The sequence below is a fragment of the Suricata suricatta genome, chromosome X (genome assembly GCF_006229205.1).
Source record: "Suricata suricatta isolate VVHF042 chromosome X, meerkat_22Aug2017_6uvM2_HiC, whole genome shotgun sequence".
NCBI lineage: Eukaryota > Metazoa > Chordata > Mammalia > Carnivora > Herpestidae > Suricata > Suricata suricatta.
In genome coordinates, this window is record NC_043717.1 from 1,169,376 (window position 1) to 1,187,374 (window position 17,999).

Genomic DNA, 17,999 nt, shown 5'->3' on the forward strand with positions numbered 1-17,999 from the left:
GGCACAGGGACCAACATGAGGCTGAAACCCACGAACAATGAGATCATAACCAGACCCAAAGTTGAATGCTTAAACGACTGAGCCCCCCACCCATGTGCTCCTCCACCCAGAAGGCAATACCATTCCTAGGTATTGAGCAGCAAGAGGAGTCACAATAGCAGAAAGTTGGCAATAAGCTTACATCCAGGGAAAGAGGGAAGGATGGGTGGGTGGATCGATGGTTAGATGGACGAATGAATGGATTGATGGATGGATGGATGGATCAATAGTGGGAAAGATGTGTTTTTGGAAGGGTGGCTGGATGGTTGGGTGGGTGGATGGCTGTTTGGATGAGTGGATGGAAGGATGGATGGATGGAAGGATGGATGGATGGATGGATGGATGGATGAATGGGGGGTAGAATGGGGGATGGGTGGGTGTTTGGGTTTCTGTGTTTCTGTTGTGTGTATGTGTGTGTGCATGTGCGTGCATGCATGCAAGCCACCACCTGGGTTTTTCCCCAAATTCCGGCTCTGAGATTTTACATCTAGAGGCTCAGGGATGTTCCACTGGTCCTTGATCATCTGCGACACCATGGGCAAGAGACGTAAGTGACATAAGGCATCAATCGCCGTGGTGATTCTCGTGTTTCACAGGCTGCGCTAACAGAAGGCCACTTTTGTCTGCTTAACGTGCACCGTCATTTTCCCTGCAGCTATGGATGCCAACCCGATGACCCAGGATCCGCACAAGTGGCGTATGTTTGGCAACCGTGAAGGTAAGCAGTGTCCTACTGAGGCTCCTCTCCATCCTGCTTGGACGGAGCCTGTTTTGGATTCCCGGCGGGCTTTCCTCAGCTGACTTTGATATAGCGAAGGGTTCCCACTCCATAACAAACCACGTGGGACTCCCAGGCCGGGGGAGATGGGAGGCTGAACCAAAATCCCGGATTTCATTCCCCGTTGTTCCGACTGAAGCAAAATAGCATCTGCTTCGTAGGTACTTTACCTGGTTGTGATGCATTTTAATCAGGATAGAGTACAATTTCCTTTTTCGCATGTTTGCATGTTTTCAAGTGATGTCCCCCCAAACGCCAACCTGTGTTGTGCTGTGAACTGTGTGTCATTTATCCTTCATGTTTGCCTGGGTTCAAATGGTTGGAAGACCCTGGTCCCATAGATTTCTTTAAACACAATTAAGTGAAAGGAAACAATGAAGGACACTGTAGATAAAGTCCTCAGCAATCACAAAGCACTGAAATCCTAAACGCAGACCAGGCAAGGCCACATGGAGCAGGGCTGAGTCAAGAGTTTCCAGTTAGGGTTCCGGCTTTCTGACACTGAGCTGGATAGAAATTTATCTCCTCCCACGAGTTGCCATTCAGTGTCTGGACAAAAGTCAAATGAAGCCATTACCTAATTGCAAAGCAACAGTAACACCCGTGGCGTCAGGAAAGAGGGGCTTACATCACCATTTACACTTCCTTTTAAAAATGTCTGACCAGTTTTGACATTCCAAGGGCAAGACAATTTCCTCCAAATTATTAGTCCTGGAATTCACCTACTAAAAATTATTTAAATGTTCTTATTTTTATTATTTTTTAATGTTTACTTTTGAGAGAGACAGAGACAGAATATGAGCAGATGAGAGGTGCAGAGAAAGGGAGACCAAGAACCTGAAAGACTAAAAGATTTTCATTAAATCTTGAGAGATCGAGCAAGAGCTGGGCAGGGGAGAAAAACGAGGGACACCCAGAATCAGAAGCAGGCTCCAGGCTCTGAACTGTCAGCACAGACACAAACATGAGCTCGAACCCATGAACCAAAAGATCATGACCTGAGACATCATAGGCTGCTTGACTGAATGGGCCACCCATGCACTCCTCCACCCAGAAGGCAATACCATTCCTAGGTATTGAGCAGCAGGAGGAGTCACAATAGCAAAAAGTTGGCAATAAGCTAACATCCACAGAAAGAGGGAGGGATGGGTGGGTGGATTGATGGTAGGATGGATGGATGGATGGATGGATGGATGGATGGATCAATAGTTGATAGGTGCATTTTTGGAAGGGTGGCTGGATGGTTGGGTGGGTGGATGGCTGTTTGGATGAGTGGATGGAAGGATGGATGGATGGATGGTTGGATGAATGGATGGTTGGTTGGATGAATGGGGGGTAGAATGGGGGGATGGGTGGGTGGTTGGGTTTCTGTGTTTCTGTTGTGTGTATGTGTGTGTGCATGTGCGTGCGCGCATGCAAGCAAGACCTGAGTTTTTCCCCAACTTCCGGTTCTGAGATTTTACATCTAGAGGCTCAGGGATGTTCCACTGGTCCTTGATCATCTGCGACACCATGGGCAAGAGATGTAAGTGACATAAAGCATCAATCGCCGTGGTGATTCTCGTGTTTCACAGGCTGTGGCTAACGGAAGGCCATTTTGTCTACTAAACGTGCACCGTCATTTCCCCCGCAGCTATGGATGCCAAAAGGATGAATGCCTGTCTTCCGGTTGCGTATTTCCAACAACCATCGAGGTGAGCAGCGTCTTACTGAGGCTCCTCTCCATCCTGCTTGGACGGAGCCTGCATGGCTTCCCGGCGGGCTTTCCTCAGCTGACTTTGATATAGCGAAGGGTTCCCACTCCATAACAAACCACGTGGGACTCCCAGGCCGGGGGAGATGGGAGGCTGAACCAAAATCCCGGATTTCATTCCCTGTGGCTCTGACTGAAGCAAAATAGTGTCTGCTTGGTAGAGACTTTACCTGGTTGTGATGCATTTTTTGTTTTGTTTTTATTTTATTTATTTTTTGAAATCGTTTATTGTCAAATTGGTTTTCATACAACACCCAGTGCTCTTCCCCACAAGTGCCCTCCTCCATCACCACCACCTCTTTCCCCCCTGTCCCTTCCCCTTCAACCCTCAGTTCGTTCCCAGCTTTCAATAGTCTCTCAAGGTTTGCATCCCTCTCTCTCCCCAACTCTCTTTCCCTCTTCCCCTCCCCCTGGTCCTCCATTAGGTTTCTCCTGTTAGACCTCTGAGTGCAATCATATGGTTTCTGTCCTTCTCTGCCTGACTTATTTCGCTTAGCATGACACCCTCAAGGTCCATCCACTTTCCTACAAATGGCCAGATTTCATTCCCTCTCATTGCCATGTAGTACTCCATTGTATATATATACCACATCTTCTTGATCCACTCATCAGGCGATGGACATTTAGGCTCTTTCCATGTTTTGGTTATTGTTGACAGTGTTGCTTTGAACATTGGGGTCCATGTGCCCCTATGCATCAGCACTTCTGTATCCCTTGGGTAAATCCCCAGCAGTGCTACTGCTGGGTCATAAGGGAGTTCTATCGATAGTTTTTTGAGGAACCTCCACACTGTTTTCCAGAGCGGCTGCACCAGTTTACATTCCCACCAACAGTGTAGGAAGGTGTTTGTCTCTCCTCATCCTCGTCAGCATCTATAGTCTCTTGATTTGTACATTTTAGCCACTCTGCCTGGCGTAAGGTGGTATCTCAGTGTGGTTTTGATTTGTGTTTCCCTGATGATGAGTGATGTTGAGCATCGTTTCATGGGCCTGTAGGCCATCTGGATGTCCTCTTTGGAGAAGTGTCTGTTCATGTCTTCTGCCCATTTCTTCACTGGGTTATTTATTCTGTGGGTGTGAAGTGTGGTGTGTTCCTTGTATATTTTAGATACTAGCCCTTTATCTGATGTGTCATTTGAAACTATCTTTTCCCATGCAGTCAGTTGTCTGTTAGTTTTCTTGATTGTTTCCTTTGTAGTGCAGAAGCTTTTTATCACATACTGGGGCATAAAGCTGCCTTCCAGAAGTATAAACGAATAGAGATCATACCATGCACACTTTCAGATCACAATGCTATGAACCTTGAAATTAACCACAGGAAAATGTCTGGAAAACCTCCAAAAATGTAGAGGTTAAAAACCACCTCACTAAAGAATGATTGGTTTAATCAGGCAATTAGAGAAGAGATTAAAAATATATGGAAACCAGTGAAAATGAAAATACAACAATCCAAAATCTCTGGGACACAGCAAAGGCAGTCCTAAGAGGAAAGTATATTGCAATCCAGGCCAGTCTCAACAAACTAGCAAAAGTGCAAATTCAAAATTTAACAGAGCACCTACTGGAACTAGAAGGGAAGCAACAAGAGCACCCCAAACCCAGCAGAAGAAAAGAAATAATAAAGATCCAGGCAGAAATAAACAATAGAATCCAAAAGAACAGTCGAGCAGATCAATGAAAGAGTTGGTTCTTTGAAAAAAATAAATAAAATCAATAAACTTCTAGCCAGGCTCCTCAGAAAGGAAAAAGAAAACATGCAAATAGACAAAATCATTTATCCTCAATGGTCACATTGTTTCAAATGTTTGGGAGAAGCTGTTCCCATTGGTTTCTTTCAAAAATAATATAAGTGAAAGGAAACGTTGATGGATATCATTGATAAAGCCCTTAGCAACCACAAAGCACTGAAAATCTAAAAGCAGACCAGGCAGAGCCGCATGAAGCAGGACCAAGTGAAGGTCTCTCAGAAGTGGTCTGAGAATCCCATTCTGTCACGGAGCTGGATAGAAATTAATGTCATCCTAGGAGGTGCCCCTCAATGTCTGGACAAGGGTCCAAGGAAGCCGGTATGTAAGCAAAAACCAACAATAACACCCACGGCATCAGAAAACAAGTGCTCACGGCACCATTTACCTTTGCCTTTTAAAAATTTCTGTCCAGTATTAACACTCCAAGTGCAAGAGTCTTTCCTCCAACTTGTTCTTCCTGGAATTTACTTTTTTAACTTTTTAAAAAATGTTTTTATTTTTTTAATCGTTATTTTAAAAATTTGTTTCGTTTTCCTCTTTATAATTTTTTTAGTGTTTATTTATTATTGAGACAGAGAGAAAGAGGTATGAATGGGGGAGGGGCAGAGAGAGAGGAAGACACAGAATCGGAAGCAGCTCCAGGCTCCGAGCTGTCAGCACAGAGTCTGACGTGGGGCTCGAACCCACGAACCATGAGATTATGACCTGAGTTGAAGTCAGACGCCTAACTGACTGAGCCCCCCAGCTGCCTCATGATATTTTGTGTGAAGTCTTGTTCCAGGAAGAATGAACGGGAGTCCTTCATGGAAAGCGTGTCTTGTTCTCGGTATTGGGGAAACGGGGGGTTAAATGCACATGATCAGTCAATAGGATGAGGTGACTCACCAGCACCCTCCGGGAAGTGAAGGGCAAGGCCTAGTGTGGGAGGGGACCCTCTGGGAGTCAGAGAACCAGCTGCGGTGCCATCTGGAATCTGTTTTCTCGCTTTGCTGAAACTCCACGCACGCACGAACCCAACGGGGGACATGAGGTCTTGGAGAACACGATGATGGCGGCCAGCCATACTGTCTAGAAGCAGACGGCCCTGAAATCCCATGCCTGACCCGGGCCCACCCGGGGCTCCTGGATGCGTCCCTTCAGAAGAACAAGGGGTCGTTGACAGCAGTGCAGAAAGTCCCCAGTGTGTGGTGTGTTCTGGAATATTCTGTGGAAAAATGCAGCTGAGCACCGTTGAGCCACATTGAGAAAGAGCTTCCAGATGGAATGCTCTGGGCTTTTCTGCAAGGGGCCACCGGCTGTGAAGCATGGGTCCTGGGGGATTTATCGGGGTCCCAACACAGCAGGACTGAGTCAGGGATCCCTTAGGACAAGGACGGAGCCCGGAGGGGCGGTGCGGGTCTTCTGGAGACACGGACGCAGGAGGACATCAGATTCCCGTCTACACACACCTTCTCCACGCGGTCGCTGCTCCTTGGCGTCCCCTGGGCTCCTGTGTCTGCACCTGCTCCTTCCAGAGCCTCCGTGTTCGCTCGCTGATGCTGTCACGTGATCCCAGGAGCGGGGTCCCCGCGCTGGCTTGCAAGGAACCGGGACGAAACCACAGATGCATTGTGTCCCCGCCCCCTCCCGACATTTGTGCGTTGAATCCCTAACCTTCAGGACCTCACGATGGGACTCTGTTTGCACACGGGGTCTTCAAAGAGGACAACCAGTCAAAATGAGGTCATTAGGATGAGCCCTGGGACCGTAACCCGTGTCCCTAAACGAAGAGGAGATCTGGACACGGACACCGACAGAGACACCATGTGAGAACGTGGGGAGAACATGGCGTCTGCACGCCTAGGAGAGAGGCCTCAGCAGGACCCAGCCTTGACCCTGCCTGGACCGCAGACCCCCAGCCTCAGCCCTGCCTGGACCGCAGACTCCCAGCCTCAGCCATGCCTGGACCTCAGACCCCCAGCTTCAGCCCTACCTGGATCTCAGACTCCCAGCCTCACCCTTGCCTGGACCTCAGACTCCCCGTCGTCCAGGCCCGGTTGGGGATCCATGTGTGGCCTCACCCGCCTCACATGCGGTATTTGTGATGACGGCTGTAGGAAACTTTGCCTAGGATCCCTTCCATAAGCCTACCGCTTTATACAGTTTTGCATCTTGCGGTTCCTCTTTTGAAAATCCTCCTGTTCAGCTGTCAGAGTCCCTGGGAGGCTTGGGTGGGGGTAGAGGAGGCGGTGACGAACCACCTGACGGTCTCCGGGCAGGAGACGCCGGCCACACCTGCACCAACGTTGCAGAAATACGCCCAGTGTGCCCCGTGTGGAAGGCGTCTCACAGACGCGTTGTGCGCACCTGCCTCTGAGCCAGCTTCTCGGGGTGGGGGAGGGGGGCCAGGAAGGCATGCAGGGGGCCCTGCTGACCGTGGGCCAGGCTCCGAGCACAGCGAGGACGCAGATGTCCCTGCCGTGGCCGGGCGCTCCCTGGAGACACCCCTGAGGTCTCGGGGACACGGGCTGCAGTTTTTTGTGCAGCTGCTGGAGCCAAAAGGGGTCCTCACTCCCTGACCCCCCTCGTGGTGCACCGACAGACATGTCCCACAGGGTCATGCTGAAGACCAAGCACAGGATCAAACCGAAGGACAAGGGCATTCAGGTTCCAGGTAAGTGTCCTGTCACATCTCAGCGAGCTGTAGGGACACAGACCCTGGAGGGTGGAATGCAGAGGAGCCTCAGAAGATCCCGAGGGGCTCCCAGCACTCCAGTTGGATGCCCAGCCCCTGTTTATTTTTGAAAGACAGTGTGCACACAAGCACGGGTAGGGTCAGAGAGAGAGAGGGAGACACCGAATCCGAAGCAGCTCCAGCTCCGAGCAGTCAGCACAGAGCCCCGTGCGGGGCTCAAACCCACAAACGGTGAGATCATGACCTGGGCCAAAGTCGGACGATGAAGTGACTGAGCGCCCCAGGACCCCCCAGCAGATGCCGTACTTTTGTAAGCAGCCACGCGGAGCGTGGAAATGTCGGACGCCTCCACGTCACTGCAGGCGGGGGCTGCACCCTGATCTGGGGAGGCTTGACCCCATGCACGGCCTCTGAGGATGGGGATCCTGTCGAGAGCCTGTTTTGTTCTTCTCTGGATTCAGGGCTAGAAAGGGGTGACTCAGCTAAGCCCCAAAGCTCCCTGGAGCCCTAACAATGTCCCCATTTCCCCAGGATATTAGTCAGGACTCTGATCAGACACCAATGTTTCTCGGGGACTTGAGAGCCGTCAGAACGAGCCCTTCGTCTTGGGGCCAAACAGCCTGAGCTCCTGGGTGGCGCCAGAACCGAGCAGAGAGGCTCCCCGCCTGCCTGGAGGCGGCAATCTGTCTGGCGTGTCCCTTCCTCACGCACAACGCACAGCAGTCCTGAGTCACTGAGCTCATTTTACCTTCATTTTGACCCTGGTTCTCTTTAAACGGCCCACCAGCCAACACGGTCCCGTCAGAGGTCCGGGGACGCTCGGGCTTCAGCATGAGTCTGGGGACCTCGCTTCGGGTCGGCTGGTGTTCTCAGTGCTGTCACAGAACCTTCCAAAGTGTTCAGTCCCGTTTCACGTGCTCTTTCTGTCCTGCAGGTGGAGCGGTCTCAGGACCCGGCTCTTACGGACAGGACTATGGTAAAGGAGCCGTGTCGTACACGCTGTGTGAGGGGGAGCTGTCCTCAGGAACTCACAGCCGACTGTGTGCGGGCGGGAGGCGCGTCCTGTTGTGTCCCGTGTGGACGCGGGGCCACCAGCAGTGTCTAACTCGTGTGCCTTTCTTGTCGGCAACGTTGTTTTCCTTTCTGGGGAGGGAGTGAGCCCTGCTTACAGTTCATATAGTGTGTGTGTGCAATAGTGTGCATGTGTGCACGTGTGGAGGTGTGCTGTGCACGTGCGTGGAGGTGTGTCTCTGCACATGCGCAGAGGTGCTTGTGCACTTGGTGCACGCGTGTGGGTGTGAGTGTGCACATGCATGGTGCGTATGTGAAAGTGTGCACATGTGTGGTGTGTGGAGGTGTGCATGTTCACGTGTATGGAGGTGAGGGTGCACGTGTGTGTGTGCACTGCAGGGAGATGTGCTTGTGCACCTCTGCGTAAGGGTGTGTGTGCACATGCATGGAGGTGTGAAGGTGTGGAAGTGTGTGGAGGTGTGCGTGTGCATCTGTGTGGAAGGGCTTGCGCACATGTGGCATGCATGTGCACTGTGTGGAGGTGTGCGTGCATGGACGTGTGTGTGTGCACGGCCGTGGAGTGTGCATGTGGAGGTGTGTACGTGTGGAAGTGGGCAAGTGTATGGACGTGTGCATGTGCATGTGCATGGAGGCGCGCGTGTGTGGTGTGTGTGGTGCTCTATGTGCGTGGGGAGGTGTGTGTGTGCACACATGTGTAGGTGAGTGTGCATGCATACATCAGTTCGTGAGTGCATGTGCACATGCGTGAGTGTGAGCTCACATCTGTTGCACATGCACGTGTGTATCCCTCCCCGGGGGAAGGTGAGCCCCCCATCCGGGTCTTGTCTGGGGCGCTTCGAGCCCCCCCGGGGGACCGTCCTGGGAACAGACAGGTGACGGTGCGCCCTTATTGTTCCCCTGCAGACGGAAACGAATACGGAAGCGGAGACTACTAGGACAGCAACGAGCAAGGTAAGGGGCGGGTCGCCCGGGAAAGCCCCTCTCACAGCGCCGTGCAAGGCCCGCTGGCCTCAACCCCTGCTCTTCCCGGGGCACCTGCTGTCCTTACACGTGGACGGAAGCTCCTGAAGGACACGCCTGCCTCTGGGGGGCGGCCTGCTCCCGGGGGGCTCAGGGCAGCAGGAGGGAGGGTGGGCGTCAGGCGGGAAGGCGCCTGGCGGCGTCGAGCTGGTGCGGGGTCGAGGGCCTGCCCGGTGCTGTAGATGCCTGTGTTTTCTTCCACGCGTGCAAACGAAGGGCCTTGACCCATGCCAACGACACCCAGGGCCTCAACCCCGCCCGGCTGACCCGGGGCGCGGGGAACAGTGCTCAGGGAAGCAGTGGTTTCTTCTGTTCAAGCGCTGGTGTTTGTCATGCGAGGTCCCGACACGGAGCTCAAACCCCTGAACCATTAAGATCATGACCTGAGCCGTAGTAATGCACTTAACCGACTGAGCCTCTCAGGCGCCCCATATTTTTTCTCCTTTGAAAATGGTACAAATGCATCAAATTCAACAAATTCACGAAAAACAAACCAAGGGCCTCTTATTGGTAATATTGTGCCTTGAATTTCCGGCACGGGGACGACGTGCATAATCATCACGACACAGAATAGGAACCAAATCCTTTCCTCTAGCTCCTCATTTGGATTTGCTCTTTTTATTTGCTTATTTATACGCCATTGAGGGTGGGCAGGTGGGAGGTGAGGATGCGGAATCAAGTTAAGATGGACGGGTTTCCGCTGTCCGCGTGTTTTCTCCGTCCCTCTTGCTCTCTCCGCGTGGCAGATCTGAGAGTGAAAATCGTGATTCCCGCTGTGTCCGTGTTGGCGTCCCTGCTGGTGTTTGCCGTGGTCGTGTATCACCAGCGGAGGAAGGGGAGAGGTTGTTTCCACACATGAGGCAATTGGCTCACTCTGTAACAACGTCTTCATGGTTTCCCGGTTCCCCCGGGGGGGGTCCAGGGTCCTGGGTTTGGAGAATCCCGCGCCGGCTGGTGGGTGCCCTTGGGGGGTGCCAGTCAGGGTGTGGCCCTGCAGACACGACTGCGGGAGGGTCTGGGCACAGACGGGGGGCTCTGTTGCTACAACACTAGCTCGGAGTTGAACCCAGGGTGTCTGGAGGTTGGTCCCGGGACCCCCGCGTCGAGAGGAGGCTGTGGAAACAAGCTTGTGGGAAGAATTTCAAAATCCCAAAACCGGCCCCGGGCCTCCGTCTGGTGGCACAGAGCCAAACTGCTGCTTTTTTTTCCTGGGGTCCGCTGGAATTTCATGCCCTGTGCCTCACCACACTTGAGAGTTTGAAGCATGTGGATTAAAAAAATTTTGGATTAATGTTTATTTACTTTTGACAAACACAGAGTGTGAGCAGGGGAGGGGCAGAGAGAGAGGGAGACACCGAATCGGAAGCAGCTCCAGGCTCCGAGCTGTCAGCACAGAGCCCGATGGGGGGCTCAAACCCACAGACTGAGCTCATGACTGCAGCCCAAGTCAGACGCCCAACCCACTGAGCCAACTGCCGGGTTTGTCCTGCTTAGAACCTCTTCCCTGCGTTTTTGGAGACTAGATAAACACTCATGTACTTTTGTTACTTAGTGATTGTGTCACTAGGTCCATAGAGGACTGAGTTTCAGCGCCTTTCTGTTCACTCGAGGTCCTCAGACAGGCAAGTGTGCTCACGACATGGTAAACTGGCCCATTTTAGGTGGGATGCGGTGCAATGCACAACCTGGTGAACTGTACGTGTGCGACAGCCCCACAGGGAGCCTAGCACAGCTTGTGGGGACACAGTTGTAGGGAAGGGCTGCCACTTGTGGGGATGACGGACATGCGTCCGTTTACAGTGGACTGTTGGAACGTGTCACTTTGCTTTATTTTGGAAGGAACATTAGCTTCCGTGTCAGAGGCTTTGAATCCCTACAAAAGGGGATCGTGCAAATATTACCTGTGGCCAAAAAGACATAGCGGCTCGATTCATTTAGGATTCTTCAAAGCCCTGAAAAGCGGCAAAGCATAAAAAAAATAAAAGAAAATGTGGTAATGTCTGAAAATCACGCCTTCGAGGCGTTCTGTGTGACAGTCACTCCCCGACCTTCCCTTTCAGTGTCGATGCACATGTAATGGCTTCGGGATCCCGTGGTTGATTTGTGAGCAGCTCGGTGTGGACCAGGTCCCCGTGTGTCGCCCCTGTGACAGCTCCGTGCATCGCGGGTCGTGGGTGATTATGGAGATACGTTCACCTTGGGGCCCAATGTTTGGATTGACGTCATTTGGAATAGGATGGATTATGCGGTGCCCGTGTGGTCTAGTCCGTTGAGCATCTGACTTCGACTCAGGTCACGATCCCGCGATTCCGTGTCGGGCTCTGTGCTGACAGCTCGGAGCCTGGAGCTGCTTCGGATTCTGTGTCTCCCTCTCTGTCTCTGCCCCTCCCCTGCTCATGTTGTCTCTGTCAAAAATAAACATTACATAAATTTTTTAAAGAAAGGAATAACAATATTTGAATAATGATCAGTCGGAGGAATATTTTGGGGGTGGGGGGTGATGCACCAGACGCACTGGATTGATTGATGACTGACTGACTAATGTCCCAAGTAGACCCGACACACAAGGTGGTGTGGGTTTCAGGAGGGGACGATGTCTTCCTGAGGACTCACCAGGATCACCGGGGGGACCTTGTCTCCTGCTCCAAAGAGGAGAAAACTCACAGCAAGCCGCTCTCTGCGTGCCGGTCAAGGAAGGACACGACCTTACCGATCACACTGTGCAAAGCGGAGCGCTCTCCTGCTCTTCCTGGAACTTGAATGTGTCTGGCGTCCAGGTCATGCTTCCAAATGGGAATAACAAGTCACACACACACACACACACACACACACACACACACACACACACGAGTGTTAATAACTAATACATTGTGACACGTTGAGCTGCGTTCCCGTCTCCAAATTAACATGTTGGGAGTAGTGTGCACGTGTCATAGCTGAGGTCATCCAGGGCTAGAATGGGCCCCAAAGCAATAGGACCAGCGCCCAAAATAATGGAGACTTAGACACAGACGGGCCCGCGGGGAGAATGCCGTGTGCAGCTCAGCGTAAGTCACCACATACCATCGACCTACTTAAGTTGTTCAGTCTGCAACAGACGCTCCCTTACAGTGCTCACAGGGCACGGCCCTGCCCTGCCTGTTCTCAGACTTCCTGCCTCCGGAACTGAAAATGGACGTGTGTGTGGTGGAAGCCGCTGGGTGTGGCAATGTCTGGCGGCCTAGGAACCGCATCCCTGCACCACATCGCACGCCTGAGTCTTCCTCGCTGGAAGGAAAGGACGGGGAGTGGCGAGAGCTTCCGTGGGGGCAGGGCAGCCATGTCACTCAGGACTCACCTGCGGACGTCGAGGCACAGTTCCTGAGTTCACAGGCGGGGTCTGCCCCTGGCGCTGTGCAACCTCAGGCAGGCTAAGCGACCTCTCTGGGCCGCACTGCCTGCATCCGAAGGGGGCATCACGGGCGGGTCGGGGAGGAGGTGTCACAGGCGTTCCCAGCCACGCCCGGTAGGTGGCGACGTCTGCAGGCGCAGAGGCGGAAAATAAAAATACCCTTTATTCTTCGTACAAATAGCATTACACTCATTGCAATATATCGAAGGTTTCTTAGGATCAGATTAGACAATGGGACCATGAAATCAAAACTGCAGACGCTGATGAGAAACACTGAGCCTTCGAGAACGGAGCGCCTCCCCCCACCCCCAACCAAACTTGGTCTCTCTTCTGAATCCATGGCGCCCCAGCGAGGCCCCAGGCTTCCCAGTCCCAGCCGAACTACAATTCCCAGAATCCTTTGCAGGTCACGACAGTCACGTGACCGCGCTGGCCAATGGCGTGCCGCCTCTATTTCTAAGGCTGCAGGAAGGTTCTAGGTCCGGCAAAGGAGCGCCTTTCTCAATGAAGAGCTTCGGGAAGGTATTCGGGGCGGGACTGCGGTGCCAGGACCCGGTTGTCCTGCCGGAGGACCTTCTCCCTGGTCCTGACCCCCAGACCCCACTGATACAGGGCATGAGGGTCCAGGATGGAGGGAAAGGTTGTCGGGCCTGAGCCCGGGGCGCGTCTAGCGAGGCCGGTGTGTGCACGTGACAGGGGACGCCCTGCGTCTTCCGACGTCGTCGCCCCGGAGACACGGCGGCGGGTGAGGGTATCCGAGTGCCCGGGCACACGTTGCACGGACGCACGGGGACTGGCAGTTGTACAAGTGGCGCGGGGGAGCTGGGAAAAGAAACAGGGGTCTGACTTTCTTACACAAGCGTGTGTGCTTGCAGTCTGCAGGCGCCCCCTGCTGCACACGCACGGACGATGCTGGACATGCTCGAAGATGCTTTCAGTCACTCTGGAAGATTCTCCGCTCCTTTCCATGGTCAGTTCACTATAAATGTAATAATCGGTGATAATCCGATACATGTGTGTAGTAACATACAGGCATTGTATAATACTTGTGCAAAACATATTTATGCATATCCATTTATATATTATATAACATAATGTATTCTTTATAAAGTATATATATTTAAAATTTTTAACGTTTATTTATTATTGAGAGACAGAGACAGAGCATGAGCAGAGGAGGGGCAGAGGGAGAGGGAGACACAGAATCTGAAGCAGCTCCAGGCTCCGAGCTGTCAGCACAGAGCCCCACGCGGGGCTTGAACTCACAAACCACAAGGTTGAGGCCTAAAGTTGGAGGCTTAACGGACTGAGCGACCCAGGTGCCCCTAAATATATTTTTATATTTAAGTATATAAATATGTATGAATAGACATATGCATATAAGTTTTATATATTATTTATTAAATATTTTTATATTTATGTATATAAATATATATGAAAATACTTATGGCTATAAATAATACAAAACAATTATAAAACATGCTATACAAGATAAATATATATACAAATATAAGATATATTAAATAAATATATTTATAAATATGTCTGTATATTGGATGGATAGATAGATGATAGACTGATTGGTGACACATAGGGAGATAGATATGGTGGATGGCTATATAGATAGATGATAGATATGATGGATAGATGGGTAGATAGACTGATGGATATGATGGATGGATAGATAGATCATAATGGATAGATGCATGGATGGATGGATGGGTGGATAAATAAATAGATATGATGGATAGATAGATATGATGGATGCATAGATGGATGGATGGGTAGATAGATATGATGGATAGCTAGAGAAGTAGATGGATGGATAGATGGGTAGATGATAAATGGATAGATAGATAAATGGATATGATGGATAGATATGGATGGATAGATAGATCATAATGGATAGAGGGATGGATGGATGGATAGATGTAATGGATGGATGGATACATCATCATGGATTGATAGATAAATTTGATGGAGAGAGGAGTAGATGAATGGATAGATGGATGATTGATAGGATGAATTGATAAACCAGTAGATAGATAGATAGATAGATAGATAGATAGATAGATAGATATGATGGACAGATAGAGGAGTAGATGAATGGATAGATGGATGCTAGATGGATAGATGTAATGGATGGATACATCCTGATGGATTGATAGATAAATATGATGGATAGAGGAGTAGATGAATGGATAGATGGATGGATGATAGATAGGATGAATTGATCAACCAGTAGATAGATGATAGATAGATAGATATGATGGCTAGATAAATAGATATGATGGATGGATGATAGAATGGATGGATAGAGGAGTGGAAGAATGGATGGTGTTAGATGGATAGGTGGACAGATGGATGGATGGATAGACAGATAGATACATAGATACATAAATAGATATGATGGATGGTTGGACAGATGGATGGGTGGATGGATAATAGATGGATATACAGATAGATTGACCGTAATGGCTTTACGTTTGGGCTGACCTGACCGAATCTGACTTTCAAATCGCCTTTTCTTTTCCTGACGGCGTGATGCCTGCTCCTTGTGGAGACGTGTAAACACGATCTGTATGCGCCCTGGTATCTTATCTTCCATCCACAATCCAGGGTGCACTGGGTTCCTTTTTGCTCCAGAGAATCTGAGCATTGATGAAAGCACATGAATCATTTTCTTCACATTTGTTCCTTGTGATGCCTCACCAGGGCTCTGCATTTGTCCCCGAGCCCAGGGACCCTGTGTCCCAACCACAGTGACCTCCATCTTGAGCAAGTGTTTACTGACACTGTGTTTGCTCACTGAGTTTACTCATGTTTTCTTTGCATCTTTGGTCTTATCACCTTTACGTGTCCCTGAAAGTGGGGCTCGGCAGTTCCCGCAGCCTTGCGTCAGACGGTCGTCCTTAAAGCTCACTGATCTTTCTCCTCGATGGCTGAGAAATGTCGTGTTGGAATGTGATACGGGGGTGGATTTCAGAGGCTGTGAAACTGGTTCTGATCCCGTATTGCAAACCGGTGAGGACGCGTAGTCCCCAAGCTGCACAAATGGGGCTCTGGTCATTGGGACAGTTCTTCCGGATCCTTCTTCTGTCCTTGACCGCATGGAATGGAGGGCTCTGAAAGCTGATTCTTGCTCTGAACCCATCAGCCTTTCCAGGACATGTTAATCCACTTTCACACGGGCATTGAATTCCTTTCTTGTTTATATGAAGCCCAGTCAGAATGTCAGAAACATAGCCAAACAAATCATTTGAGGCAAATAAGTAACCTGGCTTTGGCGTTGTTTGAAAAAATATTCAATTCTCGGGGCGCCTGGGAGGCTCAGTAGATTGAGCGTCCGACTTCGGCTCAGGTCATGATCTCACGGTTCGTGGGTTCAAGCCCCGCGTCGGACTCTGTGCTGACAGCTAGCTCAGAGCCTGGAGCTGCTTCCGATTCTGTGTCTCCCTCTCTCTCTGCCCCTCCCCTGCTCACGCTGTCTCTCTGTCTCTGTAAAATAAATAAACCATTTAAAAAATTAAAAAAAAATTTAATTCGTTTTGGCTTATAAACCAGTGATGGGATCCTAGGTTGGGAATGTTATATAACCATATCTATCTATCCGTATCTATGTAGGGGCACCTGGGTGGCTCAGTCGGTTAAGCATACAGTTTGCAGCTTTGGCTCAGGTCATGGTCTCACGGTTCGTGGGTTCGAGCCCCGCATCAGGCTCAGTGCTGACAACTCAGAGCCTGGAGCCTGTTTCCGATTCTGTGTCTCCCTCTCTCTCTGACCCTCCCCTGCTCTTCTGTCTCTCAAAAATAAATTAAAAAACATTAAAAAAATTTATATCGATCTATATCTATGTATATAGAGAGGTATATAGCTGTACATACAGTGGAATATAATTCAGCCATAAAAAAGATGAAATCTTGCCATTTGCAACCACATGGATGATTCTAGAGCGTATTATGCTAAGAGAAGCCAGGGAAAGACAGAAATACCACATGATTTCATGCATGTGTGGAATTTAAGAAACAAAACATATCGTTTAAATAGAAGTTAGTTAATACACAGCTACTGTATTAACTCAACCCTCCTCTGTCCCCTTGAAAGCAAGAAACAAGTTTCCTGTATGAAAAACACCTTCCGTGTACTAACAATTAAAAACATACCCTGATCCCCAGAAACTGGAGCTTTAAAGCTGAAAAAACTGTGCACACGAACCTTAACTTTTTCTACTCGGACTCAGCTCACATTCTGTTCAGAATTCCTGATATCTCCTAAAACCATTTCTTTGTTTTTTATCTTCTCCATCTCTCACAAATGTATCGTCTCTTCAGCTGAGAAGTGTAAATGTACGCCTGGCTGAATCCCTGGGTATCCATTTCACTGACCTCTGTGCACAAGTAACGCAACATTGTAGATTATTGTTTCTCTCCTTGGTCTGTCTCATCTTGATTTAGCTCCTGAACCAGCTGAAGGACCTTGAAGGGTAGAGGAAGCAGTTTTCCTTCCCCACACTTTGAAGGATGTCTCTTCTGGAATTCTGACGGGGATGGTCCTTGAACACAGGACCTTGTTGGGTGTGCATCGACCTGCACAGCACACTGGCTCCGTGCCGGTTCTCTGTGCCTCTGGCTGTGCCCAAAACACACCTGCCAGCAGCCCTGTGCAAAAGCGGCGTTTTTCCCATCTCCGCAGCCTCACCGCTGCAAACCGCTGCGGACCAGGGCGTGAGAGATTCCCCAGCTCTGTGAGGCGTTTGGGTGCAGGAGATAATTGCTTTTTGGGACACTGAGCTCCTCAGAGGGTGACATTAATGCTCCTGCCGACTCATCAGGGAGGTCAGGCCTTAGTTCCAGCTGGAAGGAAGTTGTTTAGGACAGAACCGCCAAGTTTATGGCATGTGATGGATTTTCCTCACAGGGGAGACCTTGGGGCTGAGGACAGAAGTTGGGGCGCAGAATTTCAAATGGAGATGAGGTAGGTCAGGAAATGATGGGTCCTGTGTTGTCTTGTGGCTCCAATGACTTGGTGAAGGAAAAAGATGTATATATTCTATGTATATGAAGTTATATGTGCATTCTACGCGTGCATTATTATATTCGATAATAAATAGAATACAACATAATATACAGGATATACAACATGTAGATCACATATTATATTGTTTTGCCCCAGTTCTCAATATCGCCCCAAAAGGAACCAGAGACTACCAGGGAGACCGAGTCACGCATGCAAAAGCAAAGGGCTTTATTTCGGGCTTAAGCTCCGGCTCAGACTCCACCAACCTGCTGGCCACGTGGAGAGAGCCCCGAACATGGCGGCCTAGGGGCTTTTTTAGGAAGGGGGCGTTACAGGAAATGAGGACACAGGCACAGGGATCCATTCCCTACCCCCCCATCAATACTGGCAGTAGTGGGAGCCAATCACAGCACTTAGAGTATTGACCAATCAGAGTGGGCCCAGGACCCTCACGTAGGGCGTGACTAAGACCCTCACGTAGGGTGGGGCGTGGCTAGCCTCCATCTCTAGGCCTGCCCCTAGAAAGGTCAAAGGTGTTAGCTGGCCTCT

At 50.2% G+C, this 17,999-nt stretch overlaps 1 long non-coding RNA gene across 1 annotated transcript; it reads left to right on the forward strand.

Moving 5' to 3' along the window:
• The first annotated feature begins 12,894 nt into the window (after window positions 1-12,894).
• LOC115284019 lies at window positions 12,895-17,500 on the forward strand. The gene is made up of 3 exons (XR_003905105.1): window positions 12,895-12,956; window positions 13,310-13,404; window positions 16,889-17,500. It is a non-coding gene; the product is annotated as an uncharacterized LOC115284019 (long non-coding RNA).
• Window positions 17,501-17,999: the final 499 nt, after the last annotated feature.